At 37.9% G+C, this 14,665-nt stretch overlaps 1 protein-coding gene across 1 annotated transcript in view; it reads left to right on the plus strand.

Moving 5' to 3' along the window:
- Nucleotides 1–14,665, plus strand: part of LOC124142463 — a 73,523-nt gene that overhangs the window by 20,595 nt on the left and 38,263 nt on the right. The gene's annotated exons all lie outside the window — the stretch shown is intronic.

The raw sequence follows: 14,665 nt of genomic DNA on the forward strand, positions 1-14,665 counted from the left end.
CAGAAACCTATAATTGTGGGTTCGAATCCCGGTTCGCCCCGATTATGTTTCTAGGTTTGTCAGCACCATACCTTGCTCGTAGGTTTCAATGAAGTGGTAAACGTCTGAGACCTGCAGCACTTTGGGCTTTCCTCCCACATTAAGCTGACACGCCGTGATATAACTGGAATACTGTTAAAAGAGGTGTTAAACCCAACTCACTCACTCACTCACTACTCCTGAGGTTGTGTTGTGTCTCTCCCAACTTCCTATATTAACTAAAACATCTAAAACCTTTCCTCCACATCAAACTGACACGCAGTTATTTACCTGGAATACTGTTCAAAGTTAAACCCGACTCACTCACTCCTACACTTACATCGAGCTTGTCCTGTGCTCTGTGTCTTCAACAAGGAGGCAGGCATGGTAAAGAAGAACCTGTCAGGGCTTCATTACTGCTCAGTTTTCAAAGTTATAAATGAAAGTCATGAAGGCAGTGTCCTTCAGTGCCATTGTCGTAAAAGGCAACTAACGGGATCGGGTGGTCAGGCTCACTGACTTGGTTGATGCATGTCATTGATCCCAATTGTGTGGATCGATGCTCATGATGTCAATCACTGGATTGTCTGGTTCAGACTTGATTATTTACAGACCGCCGTCATATTGCTGGAATATTGCTGAGTGCAGCGTTAAACAACAAACAAACAAACAAACAAAACCTTCAGTGCCTCCCTTCAAGAGGGATAGACTCTGGTCATTGATGTGTTGCCAGTTCTCAGTGTAGGTATGGACTAACAGATTAATAGACATCATTAGTATTTTAGGCTAGAAGAAAAGCAATGTGTTTTTTAATAGCTTAAGAAAAAATTGCGAGGACTAGGGCTGGCTATCGATACAGATCATGGAGATTGATAACCGTTAACTAAATATCGATCAATTATCGATAAATATCGGAGATGTATCTTTGAGAAAATACGCAAAATAATCCTAAAGAAATCAACATATTTCACACCACTAGGGAGTGGTGGCACATTTATTCAGAGATTAATTTGTCGACATTTGAGATATAACAATAATAGTTACTTTCCATCTTTGGCAATTAACATTATTGACAACAAGAACTCTGTTCTGGTAAATGTAAACTTTATTTCATCACAATAGTTTATGTGAGTTATTATCGATGACACAATTTTCATATCGATTATCGTTAATATTTCTTCTCATCCATGATAATTCCGGTTATGGATCTTTTTGGCCAACCCTAGCTATGCCTTCAAAAACTCCAGGGCTTAAGTCCTCCTTTAATATATCCTTTTCCTCCTTGTATCATGCATGTGTATTCAGTGTACGGAGCTCCAGATAACACTTTGAGCCATTGACCTTTTACTCCAGGGTTTCTATTTTAATTGGGTTATTATTTTTCATTCGGTAACCAATATTTGTTCACTCATCTATTCATCACTCTATTGGTTTTTTCCCAAAATTAGTGAACATTTTAAGATTTAAAAAAAATTAAATAATGTTTTAGATTATATAACTGTTCTAAATATATAGGATTGACTCGGAAAGTAAATTGGCTTGTAATTGTGTTTCGGAAATTAGCTACTTTGTACACATGCTGGAAAAGTTTTATTGGGTATTTACGAGTGCTGTTTTTATAGCGTTTTCATTTAATGCATGCGTTTCTGTACGTAAGTTAACTGAAAGTAATTTGGCTTGGAGTATTTTGGGGGGTATTTTACGCAAATACGCTGCTTATTTGTAGCTCTGATAGTACCCATGTAGTAATCATGGTAATTGAAACATTAAAAATCAATTAAGAAATATTACACTTCAAAGACATTTCATTTCTTGGAACAAAGGGAACTAAATCCTTAGTGTTTAGTGTGTGCCTTTTTTAAGGACGGGTTGGAGTTGTGTTTGTGTTTTTTCTAGGGTAATCCTGGCTAGCGGGATGTGTTTGAAAAGCCACGAGGGAAACCTCGGCACATCACTGTTTGTCAGGAATCCCCCACTGGGATCACGAACATATTTAGTCAGAAGGCTCGGTCAAACACATTTCACAATACATCGGGATTGAATTTGATCATGCTTCATCATTGGAGTCGTAACTGGTAAAATAAACAGGTTGGAAATCTCTACATTCAGATCAAATTGTTTGTGTTTGTTTGGTCAGGCATGTTTTTGATATGTTCGTTTTTCTACGTGTCAGTGCAGTAGTTAGGTGATGAAATGATTCAAACAGCTGGGGAATAGTGCAGGGAATAATTAGATTATATGAAACAAGCTGTAGGGAATTAAAGGTAATGCCATTTCCTTCACTCAGGACAGTTCTGTGGAGGTTATTACATTTATACCGAATAAAAAAAGTTAGGGATCATGAATGTTTTGTGGGATATTTTGTGTGTGTAGTGAACACTGAGCTCAATATTAACAAGAATTTTCATGATCCTGACATGACCTATCCCAATACTTAGTGAACTCACCCAATACTATACCAACTCACCCATCCTGATACTGACTCATCAATCCCCATACCAACTAACTCATCCACTCACCAAGTCACACCATCCTGATACCAACTCACCCATCCCCTCACCAACTCATCCATCCTGATACTAACTCACCCATCCCCATACCAACTCACCTACCTTCTTACAAACTCACCCATCCCCATACCAACTCACCCATCCTGATACTAACTCACCCATCCCCATACCAACTCACCCATCTTCTCACCAACCTGCCCATCTCCTCACCAACTCACCCATCCCCACACCAACTCACCCATCCTGATACTAACTCACCCATCCCCATACAAACTCACCCATCCTGATACTAACTCACCCATCCTCTTACCATCTCACCCATCCCCTCACCAACTCATCCATCCTGATACTAACTCACCCATCCCCATACCAACTCACCCATCTTCTTACAAACTCACCCATCCCCTCACCGACTCACCAATCCTGATACTAACTCACCCATCCCCATACCAACTCACCCATCTTCTTACCAACTCACCCATCTCCTCACCAACTCATCCATCCTGATACTAACTCACCCATCCCCATACCAACTCACCTACCTTCTTACCAACTCACCCATCCCCACACCAACTCACCCATCCTGATACTAACTCACCCATCCCCATACAAACTCACCCATCTTCTCACCCATCTTGGTACTGAATCACCCATCCCCACACCAACCCATTACTGATCCTAGTCAGATACCTGTTTGCCCTTCCAAATCAAGTTCAAAGGTGTGATTCGATGTCATGGTGATTTTTTAACAATGTTGAGAAATGAAACAATTATTTCAACTCCATCACTTAAGATCCTATTTCACAAGCAAATCCCTTTCCCGATACTTTTGCGTTACCCCTTCTTCTCAATTAAACTGAGGATTAGCCATTTCTAGTCGTTGAATCAACAAGTGGCAGCATCGTGAAAAAATGCCTTTAACTGATTTGCTCTCAACCAGTGTTGCTAATTTTATCGAAAATCGAAGGCAGTTGTGTGCTTGTTGAAAATAGATCACACTCAGAGGGCAATGGAGGGTGGTGAGTGTGTGGTCGTCTGATGGCACTGGTTTCATGAAACTGTCCAAGACATTAGGGTTGATTGCTAAGAAGCCAATCTACTTACCATTTCGGAGGAGTAGTTGTATGAGTTTGTATGAAGCCTAGATGTAAAAAATGTGATTGGGGTATAAGTGATGCTGGGCACTATTGATTAGTAACACTCCCTCACTCTAACAACATATAAGTAAACCAAATACTGGAATTAGAATGAAAATCTTGGGAGGTTTCGAAATTAACATAAACTGCAGGGCAAAATAAATTATACACTTGAAAATTGAATTTGACAAAATAAGTTGTATTACCAGGCTGCCAAACACTGCAGACTTAGGGCCCCTGTATCGAATACATCACCATCTAATAACCATTTCTTGTTTGTTTCCTTTAAGCCAGCGTCAGGCATAGGTGTATACTTTCTTTTGCCTGGCAGTTAATGTATGATAGCTCAAGCCTAGTGGGATTCAGGAAGTGCTTGTGACATTCCCTAATGTTTCAAACGAGACGTTTAGATGTCCTTAGGTGAATATAATCAAGCAATTAAACTCATGAACCCCAAACTCCATTACTTTTTAAAATGGCATAAATATGTAAAACAGCTGGAAAATGAAAACATGACATTTGAATAATTCAGCAGTGATTCATCGTAGAAAGTTTCTGTGGTCGAGCAGAGAGGAATGTGCCTACCATATTGAGGGACTGACTTTAGGGGGATACCCATGGACCAATTACTGCAATCAAATTTATTTCAAATTCAAAAACAAGTTTGTCAGTCTTCTAAAAATGTATGTTTATCAGTCTAGCAGTGAATAATTACCCTTATTCACACACTATGAAGCATTGAGTCCTGAGTCTGCACAGTGGCATGTAGACAAGCAGACCAATACATTTCAATAGTATCAACTCATTGATATTCAATACATTATAAAACATGTTCATAAAAATGCTACAAAATGCAACAAATGACAAACAGCATTTGGAGTTATGAGAGGGAGACTATATATAGTATTACATTAACGTGAGATGTACAAAATAGATATTTGATAAAAGTGTTGATAAAAAACATTCAGAGCTAATTACCTGTATCAGAAAACGCTTTACCAAATATCTAAAATATGTTGCAGGTTTTGGCACTAAGCACAGGAGTACATGGTCTGGATAAAATTAAATGTAACAGTTTGTCACAGATTATGTTTGAACCCTAATTTTGGTTATGATTTAGGTGTTCCTAGATTCAGATACTGTACCAGCAAGCTTCAGGACCTTCATCCATTTTTTCTACTGGGCTTGAAAATTAACTTCTGTTTTCACTTTTCCAGAAACATTATCTGCTACATTCTACCTTGTGATGAAAGAAAATGTCACTAGTCCCTCCTGAAGTTTCCTAGTCTTAGATAAGAGGAGTTAATTTCAAACTCGGTAAAGGGAAGGAGCTCTGTGTTCCAACTTCACAGGATAATCTAGAAAAAACTAGATGTCCCAGTTATTGAAACAGGTCACAGCCATGTGGTTGTTTCCGTGGAAGGCTTGGATCCTGCTCGATCTACCTCCATCACGGCTGACTACAGCCTTCACAACACAATGTACACAAACAAGTTTAGTTGTCATAAACATTCTACATAGTCGCTGACAGATTTGTCAAACACAAAATGTTGCTCTACTGGGATCTAGGGCTTCCATGTTCTGGTGTCTTTGCTTTTAAGCTTGATTTTATAATTATTAAAAAAATTATTCAGGGACATGTTGACAAAATTATCAATATTTCTTGTCATCTCTGCCAGTATGCTTACAGAGACAAAGTTGTTTACGTCAAATTTAGTTAATTTTGAAGTGTGTAGAAGGCAGTTCAAATTAATAGGGAACTTTTTAAAAGAAAAAATCAATATTTGTTAACAGCTAGCCTTTCAAACCAGTTGATGTTAATTTTTCTGACAAGGTGACATTGTTGGATGATTTGGTAGTTTTCAAGTTTTGAAGGATGAAGCCCCATGACTGTGTGTGATGTATATCATTATGAAACATTGTGTGTGCTGCTATCAAAGTTGCTGGAAAAGAGTATCATCGGGCAGATATTGTGAATGTATCATCAGGGATGGACATTAACAAAGACTCTACAAGCCAAAAATAGTGATAGCACATAGCAGTAACCCCCACACTCGAAATTCTACTCGCCCTCACGTTACCCAACATGAACATAACCAGTCCAGACTAGCATGGGCTAGTATCCCTGTGTCCCATTATTTATTTTCTTCAAAAATGTCTTGAGTACAAGTGAAAAACAAAAGCAACAAACAAGGAGTTTTTTAACATTTGGTGGAGCCCAGGTGACCCAGTTTTCTTGGGCACTTTGACTGTGCAGAGTCGTGTCCGTTAGCTGTCAGGATCCGCTGTCATGGGATTTAATCCAGATTCACCTTGATTATGATCCTTGGTTTGTCAGCACCATATCCATGCTTGTGGGTTTCACAAAAGTGAGAAACATCTCTGACTTCCATCACTTCAAGCTTCTCCAGGCAATAGCTGTGAGTCACAGAGTGTCAGTGTATATTGCTTCACCGTAAACTCAGGAGCCGAAGTTGAGAGGCTATGCTATGACTGATTCATGTTAAAAACTGTGTTAAGCCCAATCACAATCTGTACTGATAAAAAGTGTCACCTACAGATGATACTTTTCTGTCTGCCAGGGTCCATGTTCCTGGTGTTTGTTCCTGATCCATGTCCATTGTCCATATTCTGGTGCACGTTCCTAATCCATGTTCCTGATCCATGTTCCTGGTGCATATTCTAGGCCCATGTTCCTCAGGTGCATCAAGTACTGTTATCTTCGTCTGGACGTTGTAATATTTCATGAACATAAATCTGTCTATATAGTCATTTGTACTCAAGCAAGGAGCCATTGCTCTGTCCTGAGTGAAATATTGCCCTCTTGGTTGTGAACATCACACATTCAGTGTAACATATCTGTCACATCAGTGTGTTTTACATGGCAATATCTGCCAGATAAAAAATATGTAAGTGTTTTCTCGAGAACATGATGTAGGTGAATCTGAAATTAGAATATGAAAAGAACTATCATTTCCCAGGACAAGCCAACCTTCAAACAAGAGTGAATAGTTGTGCTAGAAAAATGACAAGACCTGTGTATCCCCTCCCATATGAACTATATACATAGGAATCCAGGATATGTGCAAGAGATAATGTGTAGATACCCTACATGAGATATACCATGTATATCCTGCTTGAGATATACCTTGTATGCCCTACATGAGATATACCGTGTATACCCTACATGAGATATACCATGTATACCCTCCATGAGATATACCGTGTATACCCTACATGAGATATATCATGTATACCCTCCATGAGATATACCGTGTATACCCTACATGAGATATACCATGTATACCCTACATGAGATATACCTTGTATACCCTACATGAGATATACCGTGTATACCCTACATGAGATATACCTTGTATGCCCTACATGAGATATACCGTGTATACCCTACATGAGATATACCATGTATACCCTCCATGAGATATACCGTGTATACCCTACATGAGATATACCATGTATACCCTCCATGAGATATACCATGTATACCCTCCATGAGATATACCATGTATACCCTACATGAGATATACCATGTATACCCTACATGAGATATACCATGTATACCCTATGTGAGATATGCCATGTATACCCTACATGAGATATACCATGTATTCCTTCCATGAGATATACCGTGTATACCCTACATGAGATATACCATGTATACAGAGCTCTAGATAAGCTGCGTATCTGCGTAAAATATGCATAAAAAATGCAGAAATACGCAGTAAAATAAAATCCAAGCGTATCCAATACGCAACGAACATTACAGATTCGCTACAAAAATAAAACTTGTGCGTATCATCAAAATATTGTGAAGTAACCCTGCGTATTCGATTAGCAAATCAGCAACTTATTTTGAAATTATAAACGGACATTCCGTCAACCTTGCCAAACTCCACGATGACAGTTACATCATGATCATTTGCCATCACACTTTCTTGTGGAAGTATCGTGGTATTTTTGAGTCCTATAAAGCTCTCTAACCCACACGACATCAGTTTTCAGGGACTAGATGAATAGTGTTTTTTAAATATTTAACTTAAATACCCACATGTGTAAAAACTAGTGGGTAACAGAAATTTGAATACCCAGATAGAATTACTGATACCCAATGATTTAAAAATGCATGGGTAAAATACCCACAACAGCAAAAGCTTATCTGTAGCTCTGTGTATACCCAACATGAGATATGCCGTGTATACCCTACATGAGATATACCGTGTATACCCTACATGAGATATACCGTGTTTACCCTACATGAGATATACCGTGTATACCCTACATGAGATATACCGTGTATACCCTACATGGGTATACCGTGTATACCCTGCATGAGATATACCGTGTTTACCCTACATGAGATATACCGTGTATACCCTACATGAGATATACAGTGTATACCCAATGTGAGATATACCATGTATACCCTATATGAGATATACCGTGTTTACCCTACATGAGATATACCGTGTATACCCTACATGAGATATACCGTGTATACCCTACATGAGATATACCGTGTATACCCTACATGAGATATACAGTGTATACCCAATGTGAGATATACCATGTATACCCTATATGAGATATACCGTGTTTACCCTACATGAGATATACCGTGTATACCCTACATGAGATATACCATGTACAGTGATCGCTCGCTATTGCGCTCTTCGATAAAGCGCTACTTCGGTTATTACGCGCGGTAACGCATGGCTCCCAAAATTTATGTACACTTTTAATACTGAGAGTTTTACACAGACATGATTGTATTGTTGTTCGTTGTTTATTTGCACATAACGCTTCTCATTGCATAATCAACGGTTTATCGCTGAATGGAGTTCTAATAATCTGTTTGAAAATATCCGCGGCAAGTCCCGGAAATACGATTGTTCAACTAGTTAACTTTTCACACTATACATCCTTTGATCTTAGAAGCGCATGCATGCAATAAAAGAGAACCACAAGTGAAGTTTATATTCTTAATTAGTGGGCAATCCAATTTAAGGCTAAACTGTCACACAAATGTAGTTGCTGTCACAACACGGCGGTCATTCATTTCGTAATCGCGCTTTCGTAACATCGCCTGTTTTTTCCCCGTAGTTATAACAAGCGATTTCATTGGATTAAAATTTGTTTCTAATGACGCTTTCTTGCCGAAATCTGCTACAAGTTTCGTGATTGGTCAATTTTGAGCACGTGACCTCAGGCAGCCAATCAAGCTTTGATACAAAGCTCGTGTTTGATAAATTTCAGAAGTTAGCAAAAGATTTTTTGTTAAATCGTGTTATTCTGAACGTTTTAAGCAGGAAATCACGATATATATTAAAAATATGGAACTTCGCGAATGTATCGTGCTAGGTTACGAGCTGTGACAAAGATTTTTCATGCATATATTTTTGCATTAAACGTTGTGTCCGAGCCGAGAATTCAAGGCGACGAAAGCCGAGATGTCATTTGACTTACATTACACGCGATCGCACAAAACGATGGAAATAATAACTTAGATGTAAGTTTGATTACTTTTAGATATATTTTTGTTGATTTTATTTATCACTTTGTATAATATATTTAAAGATTTGCTTAAAATAGTCTATATTTTGCTCTTTGACATGTTCGATGCGGACCCGTTGTCGAAATGTGTGTCCGAGAATTTTATTTTCAATAACATCGCGGGAAATAGTGAATAATTTTTTAATTTATTGATAAAAAATGATAAATTAGAATGGAATACGTATTTCAGACATTGTGAAATATGACAGATTTAATAAATGAATGATATTACAGGTAGATCTAGGTCCATAAAAATATATACTATTTTGACGTGACGTGAGATAAACACATAGGCCTATTGATGATTTGAGATTTGCCGAGCGCGCTCCCCCGCCTCGGCTTCGGTTAAACGGCTCATCGTCTATAACGCCCACCAATTATTTGGACCCCATTGGTAGCGCAATAGCGAGCGATCACTGTATACCCTATATGAGATATACCGTGTTTACCCTACATGAGATATACCATGTATACCCTACATGAGATATACCATGTATACCCTATGTGAGATATACCATGTATACCCTATATGAGATATACCGTGTTTACCCTACATGAGATATACCGTGTATACCCTACATAAGATATAGCTTGTATACCCTACATGAGATATACCGTGTATACCCTACATGAGATGTACCGTGTATACCCTACATGAGATATACCGTGTATACCCTACATGAGATATACCGTGTATACCCTACATGAGATATACCGTGTTTACCCTACATGAGATATACCATGTATACCCTACATGAGATATACCGTGTATACCCTACATGAGATATACCATGTATACCCTACATAAGATATACCATGTATACCCTACATGAGATATACCGTGTATACCCTACATGAGATATACCATGTATACCCTACATGAGATATACCGTGTATACCCTACATGAGATATACCGTGTTTATCCTACATGAGATATACCATGTATACCCTACATGAGATATACCGTGTATACCCTACATGAGATATACCGTGTATACCCTACATGAGATATACAGTGTATGTCCAACAAGCTCGGGCCTGTTGTGTGTATTGTAGAGTGTTTACACTGGAGAGATATACAACTGTGTCTGGCAGGTGGCCAGTTGGGTTTCACAGTCCAGGTCATTCACAAGTTGTCCTTTATGTTCCAACACCATGGGAGATGTATGCATGCTGGTAGATGTACAGAAGTTTATGACCCACAGACGTATAATGCCGTCGTTCAGTATACCCAATCTTCCAACTTGACCCAAAGGTGCTGGGGGACTCATTTGTAATATATTTACCACACAGTTATTTGCATTACAATACAAATTCAGTATGTAACTTTGGGTCTAATCAAAGCCTGAGTTTAGGCAAATTTAATTTGGTCAAGGCAAACCAGTGATTGATATTATGATCATACGTTCCATACCCCCAAAATTGACCACTTGATCCATACAGTGCAGTAGCATTCCAACTTGTGACTATGCATGGGCAGCGAGCAATTGTGGTTTATTACCCGGAATGATTGTTATCTTGATTTGATAGCAGCACACAGTTCAATCTTGTGTGTGCTAAGCTCTCAAAACATGGTGAAATTTAGGAGAAAGTGAGACATCATGTGACTGCTGACCAGGAAGTGTATGAGATAAGGATTTGCTGATGTCAGCATTATTTTTACCACACTTTTTGACATCCATTCAGATCACTCTAAACTATTTAAGGCTATGAGCAAAAGAATTGGAACAGTTGTAAACACACTTAGCAGTTGGGGAAGAATGAGTAGGATTTTGTGCTGACATCAGCAATTTTCTAGCGATATGATGTTGACCGTGCTGATTCTGTTTCAAGGTACCCCAAAGGTATACATCGCTGCTCATTCTATCAACCACTGGTTTGCCTGGCCAGGTTTGATTGTCAAACCTTTGTGATATCGGTTGAATATTGGTAACTGCGGTGTCAAAAAACTCTCTGCACATCCTCAATCCAACAATTGCACATTACATTGCCAATAATTGCATCATACAAACAATTTGTTGGCAAAATATTTAGCTTATAATTAAACTTGTCAAATAATCAAGATACGTGTCAGGTATTAGTAACAATATGTGACTATATATTCCACTACCTGCTCCTGTGGATATCATTATGAGGATCCTACATATTACTTCTTTTCATGTCGCAACTACTGCAATCTTCGGAACAACATGTACTACCATATAAAGGGATATGACTTGGATTCAGTATTATATGGACATGCTACAACATCTACTGATACTAACCTTGCTATTGTACAATCTGTCCATTTGTTCACTGTAAAATCTAAAAGATTTAAAATCTAAATATGTCTTCTTAACAATTACATCGATCAAATAGTTGTTTGTATGACTGTGTGATATGCTGGTATGCTGTTTGTTTATGTACCGATATATGTATGCATGTATATTTGTATTTGTGTGTGACTTGTATATCATCATAATATTTGCAACAGTAGGTACAATTAATCTAAATTTATTATTTTATTTACAGTTTACTCTCATTAATTGTTATATGTCCTTTGTAGGGAGAGGTGTTTAGATAGGTTGAACCTGTTCACCTAGACTAAAATCTAGTCTCTGAAATGAACATATCGTACATAAAAAAAACAGTTGTTCAGTTATCTTAATAAAAATATAATAAAATGGAGCCCAGTGACTCTCTTCATTTTCAGATACTGCAGTGATCTAGACTTGCCAAACATTATAGACTTGCATGGGCTGTATTTGATATATATTTGTATCAGGGTCTGTAAGACAGACTACTGTTCACCAATCCCATTCCTTTTTCTTGGAAATAAATATTGTTTAAATTATATGTGACTAAATATCAAAGAGTTGGTGAACCATTTGGTGATATTTCCCACAATGAAAGTGTTCATAAACTAAACACATATTAAAAGCACTCATTGCATCGGTTGCCCAAGTTGACATTTTGGGACTGTTTTGACAAGGGCTAAATTAGATGAAGTTTGGCTGTTTGAGTAGCCATTAGGGGTTTACTAAGCTGTCACTTAATGTGTTTCCCAAACATGGCTTAAATCCTCACGACTCGCTGTCTGAAACGTCATCCAGGTTAGCTGCTGATTTGTGGGTTTTGTGTGTGACAACTGGCTAGTGATCACACTTGTTAGAGACTGGTTATCGGGTGGTTACAGGCGGATTGCAAAGTGGTTAATAATGACCCGAGCTGGCGAATTAGGCTCAACTGAGCCTCTTACCTGTCAATGTTTTGGAGTTGTGTTTTTACCCTTAATGGCTACCCTGGACATAATTAAGGGTAGTTTGGGAATTCTTGTCAGGTTTTTCAATAATAATCACAATGCTTGTTTATTCTTAAGTGTTATGTAGTTAAATGGGGGTTAGATTACAGATTTTTATCCTATTTGTTTAAACGATTTCTTTGGCGAGTTGCCGTAACAGAAATATTTGCTTTAAATATCTTCATAATTTGCCAGCTGGAATTGTTTGCCAAATAAAAAGTCTCTGTTTGAAGAGATTTTAACTTTAAAGGCAAAAGGACATTTTTCTCTTTCATATGACTGGTCACATGACATGGTTTAACTGACAGGGTGTTTGCTTTTAAGCCGTCATTTCCTTGACTTTTTTCCGTTAAAGGCTGACTTTGGGACCAGCTCTGCCTAAGTATCCCTGTCTTTGTCTTATTCCAATCATTGTGTCTACCTCACACTTCACCTTTTGGCCTCAATTAGCATTCAGCACATACCAAACACATGGGACGGTGAAAACACAAAATGTCACAAACAAATCTTCACTCGTCATCTCGACTTTCTCCATTCTGGACTGTCCTTTAACTGGCTTGTACTCTCACACACGGAATAATATGGTAGGTCTACTCTCAAACATAATCTCATAAAGATCTGTTTAATTCACGTATAATTTTGCTTTTTTATTTTTTAGTATTTCTTTTAGCAAATGTGATGTTCGTGTCATGGTATTAGTGGTGGTAGTATTCTGGTATTTTTAGTCGTATCATCAGCCGTATAATAATGGCAAACATTTGAAGTTGGAAGTGGGTTTCAGCCATAAAGCCATGATGTGAATAATAGATCCTGACTGCCCATGTGTTTGTGGTGGTTGAAACCTGCATTGTTAGCTGACTCATCATTTTTGACATTGACGCTGGATGCAGTGCCCAAAGTAGGACCAGAACTGGCAGTCTGACAGCGAGGCACTGGAAGCCATAAGAACTCTGATGTGATTCTGTTTCAATCACTGAAACATCTAGGTTATGTTACTGTCCTCTGGATGACTGAGATGGGGTGGGCTATAGAGCGTCTGCTATAAATCTGTAACAAAACACTTTGTGGCAATAGGGCTATTATCATGTGTTCATGGATTTCTACAACACAAGAGATGAAGCTAAAACTTAGACAGTCAAAGCTGACAATGACTCCTACACTGCAATACATTATATGAGCTGTAATAGTTTATGCATGTGGGATATATATGCAGTAAATTGTATTACTAGAGTGAATTTGTGAGTGAGAATGTTATTTTCTGTAAAATATCAAAGATGTCCTGATAAGTTGTGTTTTTTTCATGTCACACATTTTTTTTCTAGCCTTGGCAGAAGTCTGTTTTGTGTAACAGGGATTTCATTTTATAAACAATAAAAAATAAAACAATGACCACATATCATTGGATTACTCATTTTCATACACCAATATGCCACTTCCCAACAAAACTGATTTAATTTCAATTGATAATTCGAAGTACATGTGATATGTCTATTGTGTATAATGTTTCACAGCCGGGAGATTATAGTTGTGCTGACAGCTCAGGGATATTAGCTTTACTGGAAATGATTATAAATAGTTTCTTAAATATGTTCTATTTCTTATCTGTAATCCCTCCAAACAGTTGGTATATTGATATAAGTAAAGCAACCCTGTGACGGTGTTGGCCCGGAGCTGCGATGTGTGTATACCCTACTTAGAGTTCGTATAACCCGGGCGGGGGATAATACTTATAATGTACCTATTCATACCGAGAGAACGTGGGATGACATAGGTCATATGCTCACTAAATATTTCATGAGGTTGGTTTTGGTACATGGTGTCTTTTGAATAATAGATGTGTTGCCCTATTGATTTCCATCGGATTTGATGCTTGCTTCGTAGTGTAGGTGTTGATAAAACATACATTCCATTGGACAGAAGCCTTTGAAATATATTCTTTAAAAAGTTGAAATTATTTTGACAATTAAATATTTGATGTTTTTGAGGACTTTTTGTTCAGGGTTTTGATGCATTGGTTCAAATACTTCAGGGTTTTGCGGATTACAGTACTTTGATGTATTTTTGGCATATATTCCTTCAATTTGATTTTTTTTCAGAGGGTCAGATTGACTTCTAAACAAATATGTCGAGTTAAATATTTATGATAAGT

Source organism: Haliotis rufescens, unplaced genomic scaffold (genome assembly GCF_023055435.1).
Source record: "Haliotis rufescens isolate VD_foot unplaced genomic scaffold, xgHalRufe1.0.p SCAF_8, whole genome shotgun sequence".
NCBI lineage: Eukaryota > Metazoa > Mollusca > Gastropoda > Lepetellida > Haliotidae > Haliotis > Haliotis rufescens.